Source organism: Oncorhynchus masou, chromosome 31, assembly GCF_036934945.1.
Source record: "Oncorhynchus masou masou isolate Uvic2021 chromosome 31, UVic_Omas_1.1, whole genome shotgun sequence".
Classification (NCBI taxonomy): domain Eukaryota; kingdom Metazoa; phylum Chordata; class Actinopteri; order Salmoniformes; family Salmonidae; genus Oncorhynchus; species Oncorhynchus masou.
Window position 1 is genome coordinate 52,971,289 of NC_088242.1, and position 14,959 is coordinate 52,986,247.

General features: G+C 40.5%; 1 protein-coding gene across 1 annotated transcript in view; it reads right to left on the minus strand.

The window, feature by feature from the left end:
* The window catches only part of LOC135525234 (alpha-1,3-mannosyl-glycoprotein 4-beta-N-acetylglucosaminyltransferase C-like), a 220,526-nt gene extending 211,877 nt beyond the window's left edge, over nt 1-8,649 (minus strand). Inside the window, exon 1 of the mRNA XM_064952958.1 lies at nt 8,306-8,649. The gene's annotated coding sequence lies outside the window, so the exon portion shown is untranslated. The remainder of the gene's footprint in view (nt 1-8,305) is intronic.
* Between the last annotated feature and the right edge of the window lie 6,310 nt (nt 8,650-14,959).

The window sequence follows — 14,959 nt, forward strand, 5'->3', positions numbered from 1 at the left end:
TGCTGTGTGGCAATACACTGCAAAAGTTGGAGAAATACAACACATGTAGCATACTGTACAGCACACACCACACGGCAGGCGAACCACATGCTGCGGTCCTGACTGAGTCCCCCCCCCCCCCACACTTGAAATTGGTTAACCTGTTAAATCTATGGGGGCGCTATTTCATTTTTGGATAAAAAGACGTGCCCATTTTAAGCGCAATATTTTGTCACAAAAAGATGCTCGACTATGCATATAATTGATAGCTTTGGAAAGAAAACACTGACGTTTCCAGAACTGCAAAGATATTGTCTGTGAGTGCCCCAGAACAGAAGCTACAGGCAAAACCAAGATGAAACTGCAACCAGGAAATGAGCAGGATTTTTGAGGCTCTGTTTTTCATTGTCTCCTTATATGGCTGTGAATGCGACAGGAATGAGCCTGCCCTATCTATCTTTTCCCCAAGGTGTCTGCAGCATTGTGACGTATTTGGAGGCATATCATTGGAAGATTGACCATAAGAGACTACATTTGCCAGGTGTCCGCCCGGTGTCCTCCGTCGAAATTGGTGCGTCATCTTCAACTGCACGTCTTTTTCCAAGCGATTCACCGGAGAAAGGAGACTACCACGAACGATATATAAATGACGAGATATGTGAAAAACACATTGAGGATTGTTTCTAAACAGTGTTTGCCATGTTTCAGTCGATATTATGGAGTTAATTTGGAAAACAGTTCGCCATTTTGATGACTGAATTTTCGTTTTTTTTTGGTACCCAAACGTGATGTACAAAACGGAGCGATTTCTCCTACACAAAGAATCTTTCAGGAAAACTGAACATTTGCTATGTAACTGAGAGTCTCCTCATTGAAAACATCCGAAGTTCTTCAAAGGTAAATGATTTTATTTGAATCCTTTTCTGGTTTTTGTGCAAATGTTGCCCGCTAAATGCTACGCTAGCTTTCACAGATGCTTGTTTTGCTATGGTTCAAAAGCATATTTAGAAAATCTGAGATGACAGTGTTGTTAAGAAAAGGCTACGCTTGAGAGCTAACACATTCATGTCATTTCATTTGTGATTTTCATAAATAGTTAATGTTATGTTATGCTAATGAGCTTGAGGCTATAACTGGATACAGGTTTTTTTCATAGCCAAACGTGAACAAAATGGAGCGATTTGTCCTACACAAATAATATTTTTTTGAAAAACTGAACATTTGCTATCTAACTGAGAGTCTCCTCATTGAAAACATCTGAAGTTCTTCAAAGGTAAATTATTTTATTTGAATGATTTTCTTGTTTTTGTGAAAATGTTGCTGGCTGAATTCTAGGCTTATAGCTATGCTAGCTATCAACACTCTTACACAAATGCTTGTTTAGCTATGGTTGAAAAGCATATTTTGAAAATCTGTGATGACAGTGTTGTTAACAAAAGTCTAAGCTTGAGAGCAAATATATTTATTTCATTTAATTTGAGATTTTCATGATTAGTTAACGTTGCGTTATGCTAATGAGCTTGAGGCTATAAATAGAATCCCGGATCCGGGATTGCTCGACGCAAGAAGTTAATTCAACCAGACCACACATCCTGAGTACACGAGGCGAGACAACTCACTGTCAAGGAGGAGTGCAGCGATGGGAGAGATGGAGAAAGAGAGAGGCAGGTACAAATATGACAGACAGTGACAGCAAGTATGAGACCGAGAGAGGCAGAAGGGAGAGTGACAGTGAGAGATAGAGAGAAAGATGCACAGAGAGTGGCATAGAAAGACCATGAGATTTTCCTCTAGGTCTACCTCTAACAACAACACAAAACAGCATGCTAAAAAGAGAGATTGTGATCATCCGAAGTTGCTAGTAGCAGAGAGAGCAAATATTATACTCTAGCTTTACATTGCAAACCCCGAAATAGCCCAGCTACAGGCAGCTACACTCACCTGCCTGTTGTACTGCTGTATGTTTAAGAAGTATCTTTCTCTGCTTGTTCTTCTGTCTGTGTCTGTCTGAGAAGCATGAGGGAGATGCTCTGTACTGCATGCTGCCACCAGTTTAAATCTCCAAGACTTACACAGGAGGAGAAGATCATTCCCAGCTAGCACATTTGGTTCCTTGGAAGTTGTGGTATCTTATGTTTTAGGTTTCTCATTGGTTCTGGGAAGGAAGCCATAAGTTTCCTGACCAGTAAAATTGAATGTTTTTTAAACATTCTGAGAATCTAAATGAAATATTCTGGGAACGTTCATTTTTATGTTGCAGGAAGGTTCTGAGAACCTTTTACTATGGTCCCCTGAAAGTTTTACTGGGAGGTTTTATTAAAGTTCTGAGAACCAAAATGATAGATTATTTGAAGGTAATTAAATAACTGAGAAATTTTTCTAGATTGTGTGAATGTTTTCAATGAAATGTTAAGGTTATTTGGAGGTTTTTGGATAACTCCCTTAAAACTTTCACTGGACGTTTCAATAACTTTGGATTAACTGTTTTGAACTCCAAGCACAGATAGGACACATGGAAATTACTTTGCTTAGGCATTAGTCATGCACACACATCTATTCCTTTTATTTTGGCCCGGCAACAGAGAGATTTGAATCTAAGATCTTCTGTTGTCTATCCATGGAATTAGTCCACTGCACCACCAGGATGGAGCTAACTTGCCATGTTTTTTTAAACTCATGCAAAGCTGTTCAGTTTAGTCTATTCAAACAGACCCCATTTCAAAGGAAGCATGCACTCATTAAGATCAGGTGTGGCCAATTAGTGAGCGTGGCTAACACACCTGAACACACTTAACAAGATAGAAGATAGAGTTTTTTGACGCTGAGAACAGAATGCATGTTTTTTTAAACATTCTTAGAAAGTTCTTTGAACATTACTAATGTTTTCTTGTGGTTTTTATGGAACATTTTCATCATAATGATAAGAACATTACATTAAATAGAACAATGAGGAAACCTGTAGGAAACGTTATGCTGAAGTTCTGAAATTCCTACAAAACAATGTTGTTTCTTAACTATTTGAGAACATTCCCAATGTCAAACCAGTTGGAGAACATTCCTAGAACATTACCAAAAAATGTATTAAATGTAACCATGTTGAAACTTTAAGGAAATGTTCTTTTAAAGTAATGAAATACCAATAAAATAGCGTTATTTTGTCATGTTCTTTAAATGTGCTGAGAATGTTCCAAAGCCAAACCAACTATCCTGCACCATTTCCAGAAGGTTATATACAAAATAACCATAGGACAACCACACACACTCACCAAGCTCTACAAAATATTTGGTTCTCAGAACGTTATGTGGTATCTAGGTTGTCTCAAACTGCTGTAAACAATGGCAATCGGTAGCCGTGCTATCGCTCTTTCTCCCGCTCTCTCGCAATCCCCTCCCTATCTCACAGCCCAACTCCTCACCAAAGTGTCACTAACTGTTTCTGCCCTCCCTGCCACTCATTGACTTGCCTTTCATTTCTCCCTCCACACTCCATATTTTTTTAACAAGCTTCTCTCCTTACAGTACCCCCTACGCCATCAACGATGCCAGTAGAACAAATAACACATCCGTGACTCACAGCACATTACATTATAACGATGGTAAAAGAGCACAAGCTTCAGAACAACTTTCCCTCATGACAATAGCACTCAGATCAATGCAGAAATGCAGCAATGCCTCCCGTGTTCAACAAGACACTTCTATGGTGATAGAGGCTCATTTTTAACAGAAAATAATGAGAACATTTGGCCACCATTTTACTATCTCAACTCCTGATATTTTCCAAATATTCTTCCTCATCTAGTGCACAGCTCCAGCTGATGCAGATGACTTTCCTCACTCAAGCTAAATTCTCGTGACAGAATTATGCAGTCATAAAAATAAGACTGAATAAACTACAGCAGTCTTTACCATAAGCATGAGCCACATGATCTGCAAGATCTCTGGAGGACATGATGAGAACTTTAAAACTAGGGAATTGTGGGTGAAAGTGGTCAAAAGTCAACTTTTCGAGATGTAAAATGATCCCTTGAGCATACCAATGATGTTGGACAGCAATTTCTGTTTTATTGAAAATATATTCAGAATCTCAGACAGCCTGATGAAAAGTAAAATGATCATAAGAACAGAAAAATAATCCACGTGACTCTCAATTCCCTCTCAGACTTCGTCCTAATTCCCCAGTGCCAGCAGTTTGACAACTATGAGCCCTCCTGTCACATTTACAGTGGATAACAAAACGGACATCTAATTATCATTCTCCCTATTGGAATGTCTTGGACTAGCACACTGTTAATTGCCTGTCAGACGATATCAACAAACACCCTATTGATGTCAAACAGCAGAGAAAAAGGAACATTGAGGCCATAAACACTTGCACCCTTTATGGGATGTCTCCAACACTATAGCATCTCCCAGAAAATTACTTCCATCCGTTTTATGGGAACAAAAGAAATGCCAGTTGACTCACACCTTGTTACACCTTGTGGTAGAACACGAGGTCAACAAGTTTGAAAAGAAGGTCTTCAATTGAAAGGTTCATTCAAAAGGATAATCTTTCAAAGAAAATGCAATGTGCAGCAGTAAATATACATTGGAATAAAATTGCTACCTTAATGAAAAGTCGATTTGATGAAAAAGTGTGTGTGTGTGTGTGGGGGGGGGTTCTATTCAAAATCTTGCATCTAGGGATACAGCTTTGGGAAGCTTAGCCACACTGCCACTCAAGACTCAAATCTCAAATCTTGAGTAAACACTGGAAGCGAGACAGACAAAATCATGGGCGGCAATACAAAGGGGGGCCTACATACAGCCGTTTCTTTTTAGATTCCTCCCTCTTTTACAAACATGAAATTCAAGCCCTGCATCAGCATGATGCTCAGTGAACTAGCTAAGCATTTGACGGCCACCCAGCACCATCAGAGCAGCATCTCTGATCCCACCAAGATGGGAGCTGGATCCATGCCTCAAGTACTACGAGTCTTCGGCTGCGATCCCAAATGGCACCCTAAACCCTATATAAAGTGCACTACGTTTGATAGTTCTGGTCAAAAGAAGCTCACTAAATAATGAATATGGTGCCATTTGGGATGTAGACTTGCTTTCTGCTGCTCATCTTGGCATCGGTGCTTCACTTAATGTAGCTATCCCCCTTAACATGGCAGAGTCCACACAGACACAGTCCATTCCTTCATACAGTCAGTCTGTCATCAGCTGGCTCTAAGGCCTCTTTACACAGACTGTGTGTCCCAAATCGAACCATATTCCCTATATGCTGCACTACCTTTGAATAGAAGCAGTGCACTATATAGGGAAATGTTGCCATTTGGGACACTTGCAGCAGTTGCTGGCTACACAGAAACAAGAGGTGCAACCAGAAACACACTTTCACTGTCACAGACAGTCTTCAGTTGCCATTGATTATGCCTCACAGTCTCACATCCTTACTGTCACAGTAAGCTTGATGGTGTCCACACAAACACTGCAAGCAAGGCTGATTAGATATTAATTGGCCCCACTGACCTTATCCCCCTGAGATAATCACAGTGCCATGCCATTGGAAAGATACATTAATACGAAACTTCTCTGGACAATTATTTATGGCATTTGTCTAACCTTTCACGGAAAGATACTGGATAACTGGTGCTCCACCCAGTTCAGCTAGATGGCTGCTTTGATTACTCACAAGCTGGCTAATGTCTGTGGACACTGGGACAGTCAACAATTAGAATATGTAGAACAAAATGTCCGTCTTGATTTTTGTTTGGATACACAAATGTCTTCATAAAATATGCTAATATAAAAAGAGGAGAAACTGCAACTTTTATTGTTAAATTAACTATATATTTTTATATGAAATGTGTTGCAACATTTCTGTGAATAGCTTTGATTTGACATGAAATGTGAGAAGCTCTGTTGATTGAAATTGTGATGAGGCATCATGTTCATCATTGCCTGACGCTACACCTAACTGAACAGTTTATGTGGGAGCTTAATAATCAATCACAGGCTAGGAGACAGCACTAAGAGACAACTCTTCTAGAAAACGTGTAATACTGCTGTATTGGATGTTTTCAATTATCTCTTATTGATTTCTGTAATATATAAAGAATAAAACAATTATTTCATTTACCTTACAGTATGTCTAAGTAACAAAGTTTTATCATGATACACTACTCACAGTGACCCCTAATAATGAGCCCCATGCATTCTCCAGCCAACAGAAACCAGAGCTGCTTCTGCTCTATGGTCTGTAGCTGTAATGAGTAGCTGTTTGGCCACAGGCCCTGAAGCCCAGCCTGGTCTCATAGACTAGAGGTAACATAGTAAACGTTAATTTGGGAAACTCGAATTGGTATATGTTACATTTGGTATGGTTACATAAGACAGACGGTTACTTAACCCTTTTAGCTAGCCCTTCCCTAACCCTGACCTTAACCTTTTTAGCTAACACTTCTCCTAACCCTGACCTTAACCACAACCCCAAACCCCTAGCCTAGCTAACGTTAGACAGCTAGCTAACGTTAGCCACCTAACTAGAATTCATAACATATCATACATTTTGCCAATTCGTAACATATAATACAAAATGGATGATGGACATCCACAAATTAATACATACCATACATGACCAAAAATGTATGGACACCTGCTCATTGGACATCTCATTAAAAAAATCATAGGTATTAATATGGAGTTTGTCCCCCCTTTGCTGCTATAAGAGCCTCCACTCTTCTAGAAAGGCTTTCCACTAGATGTTGGAACATTGCTGCGGGGACTGGCTTCCAGTCAGGAACAAGAGCATTAGTGAGGTCACGCACTGATGTTGGGCAATTAGGCCTGGCTCGCAGTCAGTGTTCCAATTTATCCGAAAGGTGTTCGATGGAGTTGAGGTCAGGGCTCTGTGCAGGCCAGTCAAGTTCTTCCACACCGATCTCGACAAACCATTTCTGAATGGACCTCGCTTTGTGCACAGGGGCATTGTCATGCTGAAACAGGAAAGAGCCTTCCCCAATCTGTTGCCACAAAGTTGGAAGCACATAATCATCTATAATGTCATTGCATGCTGTAGCGTTAAGATTTCCCTTCACTGGAACTAAGGGGCCTTATCCGAACCATGAAAAACAGCCCTAGACCATTACTCCTCCTCCACCAAACTTTACAGGTGGCACTATGCATTGGGGCAGGTAGCATTCTCCTGGCATCCGTCAAACCCTGAATTGTCCATAGGACTGCCAGATGGTGACATTGTGCTTGGTGATCTTAGGCTTGTGTGCAGCTGCTCGGCCATGGAAACTCATTTCATTAATCTCTCGATGAACAGTTATTGTGTTGATGTTGCTTCCAGTGGCAGTTTGGAACTCAGTAGTGAGTGTTGCAACCGAGATAATCGGCTCTTGTTCTGTGAGCTCGTGTGGCCTACCATTTCGAGGTTGAGCCGTTGTTGCTCATCTAAGTTCTCTTCACAACAACAGCAGGGCAGAAATTTGACAAAATGACTTGTTGGAAAGGTGGTATCCTATGACGATGCCACATTGAAAGTCCCTGAGCTCTTCAGTAAGGCCATTCTACTGCCAATGTTTGTCTATGGAGATTGCATGGCTGTGTGCTCAATTTTATACACCTGTCAGCAACGGGTGTGGCTGAAAAAGCCAAATCCCCTCATTTGAAAGCATGTCCACATACTTTTGTATATATAGCGTATCGTACTAAATGGATTGTCTTGGAATTACAACCAGAATAATACAAAATGCACTGAGACCAGGTTGTGGACCCATGGAGCTGTCATGCTCACCCCAGGACAGGAGCTGTTCTACAAGATTAGGAAAACCTATGACAGTTTATGAACTATTATGCTTACTACAATGATGAATATATTTTGTTTTTCAGTTACCATTGTGCTCTCTGTAATTTCCTCTCATAGTTTCTCAAAACAGTTTACCTGACATCTGTCAACGCAGTACTTTGATGTAACATTGTTACAGGTTGCTTCTTCTAATGAAACGGCATAGTAGAAGTATACAGTAGGCTAGTATGTATTCACAAACGTTTAAATGTACAATGCCATTTGAATTCATGTTGAAGTTGAATTTACAGTAGTTTAAGTTTTTCTATGAAAGGACAAACCAGGGATATGAAGTAAACCAAGTTTGTAGCTCTATTTGTGTGTACATTGTGTGTAGACAATTGGATCAAGGTAGCTTAATACATTATTTCTTAGAATGAATTAGGCTATACGGTTAGGATCCACAACGTGGGAACATATGGCTAAATCCGGGAAAATAACGCAGCAATTACTGTAGGTTATAGTAAACATGTAGAGGTTACTCACCTCATAACATAATATAGCCAGTCGTAGTTTTACCCCACGGAGGACGTTGTCATGCTTTACTTTTCTGCAAACCCAAGTATGGAAACAGTCGACTGCTCTAGTTAGCTACTAACGTTATACATACTGTTACAGTCTTCTTCAGCTCAGAGATAGCGACGAAGAACCGGAAACCGCGTGAATTCATTGCTGCCGTAGGCTAGGTGCGCCGACGTGTTCCCAGTGTCCAAATATTCTCTATCCCTCAGGAGGAATTCGAGAATAATACAAGGTCTGAAACCCAAATAGTCTGCTACACTTGCAACACTACAATACACTGCTGCGTATTATCTAGCTCTCCTCCCTTCGACTGCGAATAAACTGAAGGCGGTGTATGGACTATAGTGACGCTTCGCGCGCTCAGACAGGAGCATGTCGTAATACGATCTCTTCCTTTGTAACAGTTTCTACCTTTGTGATTTTTTTTTTACAAACTCTAAATTATTTTTTTGCACCACGTCCAGCAACATCTGCTTTCATTGGTAAACTAGCAGTAGGATGCAGGGTGCTATGTTGCTCGAATAAATGTATCAACACTTGCAACTGGATACAAGTAGAGAGTAAAGTACTTAAGTAAAAATACTTTAAACTACTCAAGTCGTTTTTTCTTTTCTTCATCAGACACCCAAAAGTACTTGTTACAGTTTGACAGGAAAATGGTCCAATGCACGCACTTATCAAGAGAACATCCCTGGTCATCCCTACTGCCTCTGATCTGGTGGACTCACTAAACACAAATGCTTGGTTTGTAAATTCATATCAGAGTGTTGTAGTGTGCCCTTGGCTATCCATAAATCTTTCTTTTTTAAAGTTGTGCTGTCTGGTTTGTATAATATAAGGAATTTAAAAATAGTAATACTTTTAGCAATTCAATTTACGCTTGATATTGAAGTTTTATTTAATTGCATCATCACTAAAAACGACACTACATGACCAAAAGTATGCAGCCACCTGCTTTCCATAAGAGCATTAGTAAGGTCGGGCACTGATGTTGGGAGATTAGGCCTGGCTTGCAGTCAGCGTTCCCAAAGGTGTTTGATGCAGTTGAGGTCTGGGCTTTGTGCAGGGCAGTCAATTTCTTCCACAAACCATTTTTGTACAGTATAGACCTTGCTTTGTGTGCGGGGGCATTGTCATGCTAAAACAGGAAAGTTGAACAAAGTTTGAAGGATGGAATCGTCTAGAATGCCATTGTATTCTGTAGCGTTAAGATTTCCCTTCACGTAGGCCTCCTGAGTGGCGCAGCGGTCTAAAGCACTGCATCACAGTGCTTGAGGCTCCACTACAGACCAGGGTTCCATCCCAGGCTGTGTCACAACTGGCCGTGACCGGGATTCCCATAGGGTGGTGCACAATTGGTTTCGGGAGGGTTTGGCCGGGGGGGCTTCACTTGGCTCATCACTCCTTCTGGTGGGCCGGGCGCCTGCAGGCTGACTGTCAGTTCAACAGTGTTTCCTCTGACATGTTGGTGTGGGTGGCTTCTGGGTTAAGTGGGTGGGTGTTAAGGAGTGGGGTTTGGTTGATCATGTTACGGAGGAAGCGTGACTTGACCTTTGCCTTTCCCAAGCCTGTTGGGGAGTTGCAGTGATGAGACGAGATCGTAATTTATAAAGGGGATAATATACCAAATAAAAAAATCCTTCACTGGAACAAAGGGGCCTAGCTCAAACCATGAAAAACAGCCCCAGACCATTATTCTTCTGCCACCAAAATGTACAGTTTGCACAATGCATTGGGGCAGGTAGTGTTCTCCTGGCATCTGCCAAACCCAGATTTGACTGCCAGATTGTGAAGCGTGATTCATCCAGAGAACACGTTTCCAGAGGCCAATGGCGGCTAGCTTTACACCACTCCAGCCGACGCTTGGTTTTATGCATGGTGATCTTAGGCTTGTGTGCGGCTGCTCGGCAATGGAAACGCATTTCATGAGGATCCCGATGAACAGTTATTGTGCTAGCTTTGCTTCCAGAGGTAGTTTGGAACTCTGTAGTGAGTGTTGCAACTGAGGACAGATGATTTTTACTACGCGCTTCAGCACTCTGTGGTCCCGTTCTGTGAGCTTGTGTGGCCTACCACTTTGTGGTTGTGCCGTTGTTGTTCCTAAATGTTTCTACTTCACAATAACCACACTTAATGTTGACCGGGAGGCTCTGGAAGGGCAGACAATTGACCAAGTGACTTGTTGGAAAGGTGGCATCCTATGACGGTGCAACATTGAAAGTCACGGAGCTCTTCAGTAATTCCATTTTACTGCCAATTTTTGTCTATGGAGATTGTATGGCTGTGTTCTCGATTGGATACAAGTGGCTGAAATAGCAGAATTCACTACTAAGGGGTGTCCACATATATAGTGTATTTTTTTGCATCCATGTACAATTCATTTGCTCTTGCATTTTAAAATGTCCTTGCATTATTTAGTTTTGCTATCAATATTTTTAAGTTGACGTTGTGCTTTCAATATCATAATTTTTGTTTGCAATACTAAGAATATTGTTCTTTACTTGATATTGATGTCACAAAAGTAACTCGCTCACTATAGGATTTCACCATATAAAACAGAGTACTCCCTGCCACAGCTTCGTTAAAAATCTGAGGGTTAGGGATGGAGAAATGGAAAAAAAAGTTCATGTGAAATTCACATATGAAACTACTAATTAGATTTTTACATGTGAAAGTGATATTTTATATGTGAATCTGCAAATTGGATTTTCATGTGATGATTTTCACGTCTAAAACGTCTGCATTAATAAATCATTGATAATGAATTTAGGTGATAATGCCCAAGAAGCTAGTGTTTGGAGGATATATTGGCATGGGTGTTGTTAGGCCTGAGACGAAGTAGATATATCCGTGCGAATATATCCTCCAAACACTGGCTATGAGGGCATTATCACTTTTATACAACGGGTTACCAACATATTCAAATAATGATTGACATTTTCATTTACAAACGTTATTTTGATGAATTTATTCATACTATTTCATCCTTCCACACAGTGGCGGTTCTTACTTATATGGCTCTCAGGGTGAACCCCCCCTTGCAAAAAAAAAATTGCCATTCTGCACTAACTAATTTTTATTCAGACATTTGGAACAATACAAATAAATAAATCAGAACATTAAAACTATATACAAAATAAGACTCAAATATAAAAAAGAAGTAACAAAGACAAATAGAAACAAATTGTAGTAATATATATACAGTGCCTTGCGAAAGTATTCGGCCCCCTTGAACTTTGCGACCTTTTGCCACATTTCAGGCTTCAAACAAAGATATAAAACGGTATTCTTTTGTGAAGAATCAACAACAAGTGGGACACAATCATGAAGTGGAACGACATTTATTGGATATTTGCAAAATTATTCAGCCCCTTTACTTTCAGTGCAGCAAACTCTCTCCAGAAGTTCAGTGAGGATCTCTGAATGATCCAATGTTGACCTAAATGACTAATGATGATAAATACAATCCACCTGTGTGTAATTAAGTCTCCGTATAAATGCACCTGCACTGTGATAGTCTCAGAGGCCCGTTAAAAGCGCAGAGAGCATCATGAAGATCAAGGAACACACCAGGCAGGTCCGAGATACTGTTGTGACGAAGTTTAAAGCCGGATTTGGATACAAAAAGATTTCCCAAGCTTTAAACATCCCAAGGAGCACTGTGTAAGCGATAATATTGAAATGGAAGGAGGATCAGACCACTACAAATCTACCAAGACCTGGCCGTCCCTCTAAACTTTCAGCTCATACAAGGAGAAGACTGATCAGAGATGCAGCCAAGAGGCCCATGATCACTCTGGATGAACTGCAGAGATCTACAGCTGAGGTGGGAGACTCTGTCCATAGGACAACAATCAGTCGTATATTGCACAAATCTGGCCTTTATGGAAGAGTGGCAAGAAGAAAGCCATTTCTTAAAGATATCCATAAAAAGTGTCGTTTAAAGTTTGCCACAAGCCACCTGGGAGACACACCAAACATGTGGAAGATGGTGCTCTGGTCAGATGAAACCAAAATTGAACTTTTTGGCAACAATGCAAAACGTTATGTTTGGCGTAAAAGCAACACAGCGCATTACCCTGAACACACCATACCCACTGTCAAACATGGTGGTGGCAGCATCATGGTTTGGGCCTGCTTTTCTTCAGCAGGGACAGTGAAGATGGTTAAAATTGATGGGAAGATGGATGGAGCCAAATACAGGACCATTCTGGAAGAAAACCTGATGGAGTCTGCAAAAGACCTGAGACTGGGATGGAGATGTCTTCCAACAAGACAATGATCCAAAACATAAAGCAAAATCTACAATGGAATGGTTCAAAAATAAACATATCCACATATCCAGGTGTTAGAATGGCCAAGTCAAAGTCCAGACCTGAATCCAATCGAGAATCTGTGGAAAGAACTGAAAACTGCTGTTCACAAATGCTCTCCATCCAACCTCACTGAGCTCGAGCTGTTTTGCAAGGAGGAATGGGAAAAAATTTCAACCTCTCGATGTGCAAAACTGATAAAGACATACCCCAAGCGACTTACAGCTGTAATCGCAACAAAAGGTAGCGCTACAAAGTATTAACTTAAAGGGGCTGAATAATTTTGCACGCCCAATTTTTCAGTTTTTGATTTGTTAAAAAAGTTTGAAATATCCAATATATGTCGTTCCACTTCATGATTGTGTCCCACAAAAAAATACAGTTTTATATCTTTATGTTTGAAGCCTGAAATGTGGCAAAAGGTCGCAAAGTTCAAGGGGGCCGAATACTTTCGCAAGGCACTGTACACACACACACACACACACACACACACACATATGGGGCGGCAGGGTAGCCTAGTGGTAGGGCATTGTTCAAATCCCCAAGCTGACAAGGTACAAATCTGTCATTCTGCCCCTGAACATGCAGTTAACCCACTGTTCCTAGGCTGTCATTGAAAATAAGAATTTGTTCTTAACTGACTTGCCTAGTTAAATAAAAGGTAAAATAAAAAATAAAACATAGATAAAAAAGAGAATCAAATTATGACACTATTACCCTATTGCTAACAAAAAATATACCTTTATCTTTTGCACATTTCTCCTCTTCTTCTTTCCTTTTTTTGTTATCCATTTGTGTTGATTTGGTACTCAAGCATCAATACATTACCCATCCCCCAACACTGTCAACCAAGAGTCAAGACTAAACCAATTCACCTTGGTGGTGTGCAGACTGGTTTTATATTATTAATGATTTCACACAAACCAGAAAAAAATGCAACAATATGTCTGTGAAACTATATATTCACAGTATTATGAATGAATTGTGGTTAATTTGGTAGCATTTAGTTGTGTGACTGATTTTAATAATTGCATTAGCACAGTACAACGTTAGAGGTGTGCTATTTGTAGGGGTGTCCAAACTTTTGACTGGTACTTTATATCCATAAAATGATGCCAGCTGATACATGTTTTCGACTGGCGGAGAAAAGCTGCCTGCCTGTCTTAGTTGTCCCGACTCCCGACACATGTATTACTATGGGACAGCTGGAGATCAAATTTCAATATGAAAACAATGTTGCAAATGTCAGAGAGACTGACAGCAAAGTGTATACAAATCTCTGCTGTTGAAAATCAAATGCTAGTCTAAAATAGATGGGAGATCATTTTAGATGCTTTTCATAGCAGAGATCAAGTGTATACTGTAAATTGCCTGGCTGGGCTGATGAGACAGTGGATTGCGCCGTGAGATGGAACAGAGTAAATAGGCATTTCAACGTCATAGCTTTAGCCGGTGGTTACGTGGAAATGACGCCTGCTGAAATGAGGTTTTAACCAATTACCATCCAGGATTAGACCCACCTGTTGTATAATAGTAATTATTAAATGTAGGCCTATGCATCGCACAAAAAATTTATATTGCGTGCCAACAATTTGTCATTTTGCATTCCATCATTGTATACCTTGATGAAAGGCTTTGGGAATGTTTAATTATACAGATGGAAACACGCAGTAATGATTTCATTCCATTTTAAGAACATCAGACTGCTTCATTATACCTGAAACACTGTACCTTATGAAGTCTGCTCTTTTTTGCACTTGTATGAACCCGTTAGCTGAGCTGCACCTACTGTATACTGTTGATGTTTTTCTCCTCAGATGAGTCAGATATAAAATAGGTTTGCCCCTGTTCATTTAGTTTGCTCCTGTGTCAGACATAGTGTTATCAGTCTCAGGTCAGGTCTGTTCAAGAGCACAGAGGTCGGTCAGAACTCACCATGAGCCAGTCGGACAATTAGTGGTATGACACATCCTGCCACATCAGACCGCCAAACAGTCCCTGATGAATCACAGGGGCCTGACCAAAAATAGACACAGTCATTGCATCAGCCAGCATCATGGAAAGGCTCTGTGTCCCAAATGGCACCATATTCTCTTTATAGTGAACTTGTTTTGACAAGAGCCCTTTATAGGGAAAATGGTTCCATTTGGGACACTGCCCTGGTGTGTCATCTCAGTTTATGGACCACTTTCACATCCTACATCATGGGTACATGGCTGCACTACATTACCTCTGGTTGTATGTGACATGTCTGTGACAGGGATGATTGTTCTCTTTTTTAAGGTGTGTTGCATAGCCCTGTAGT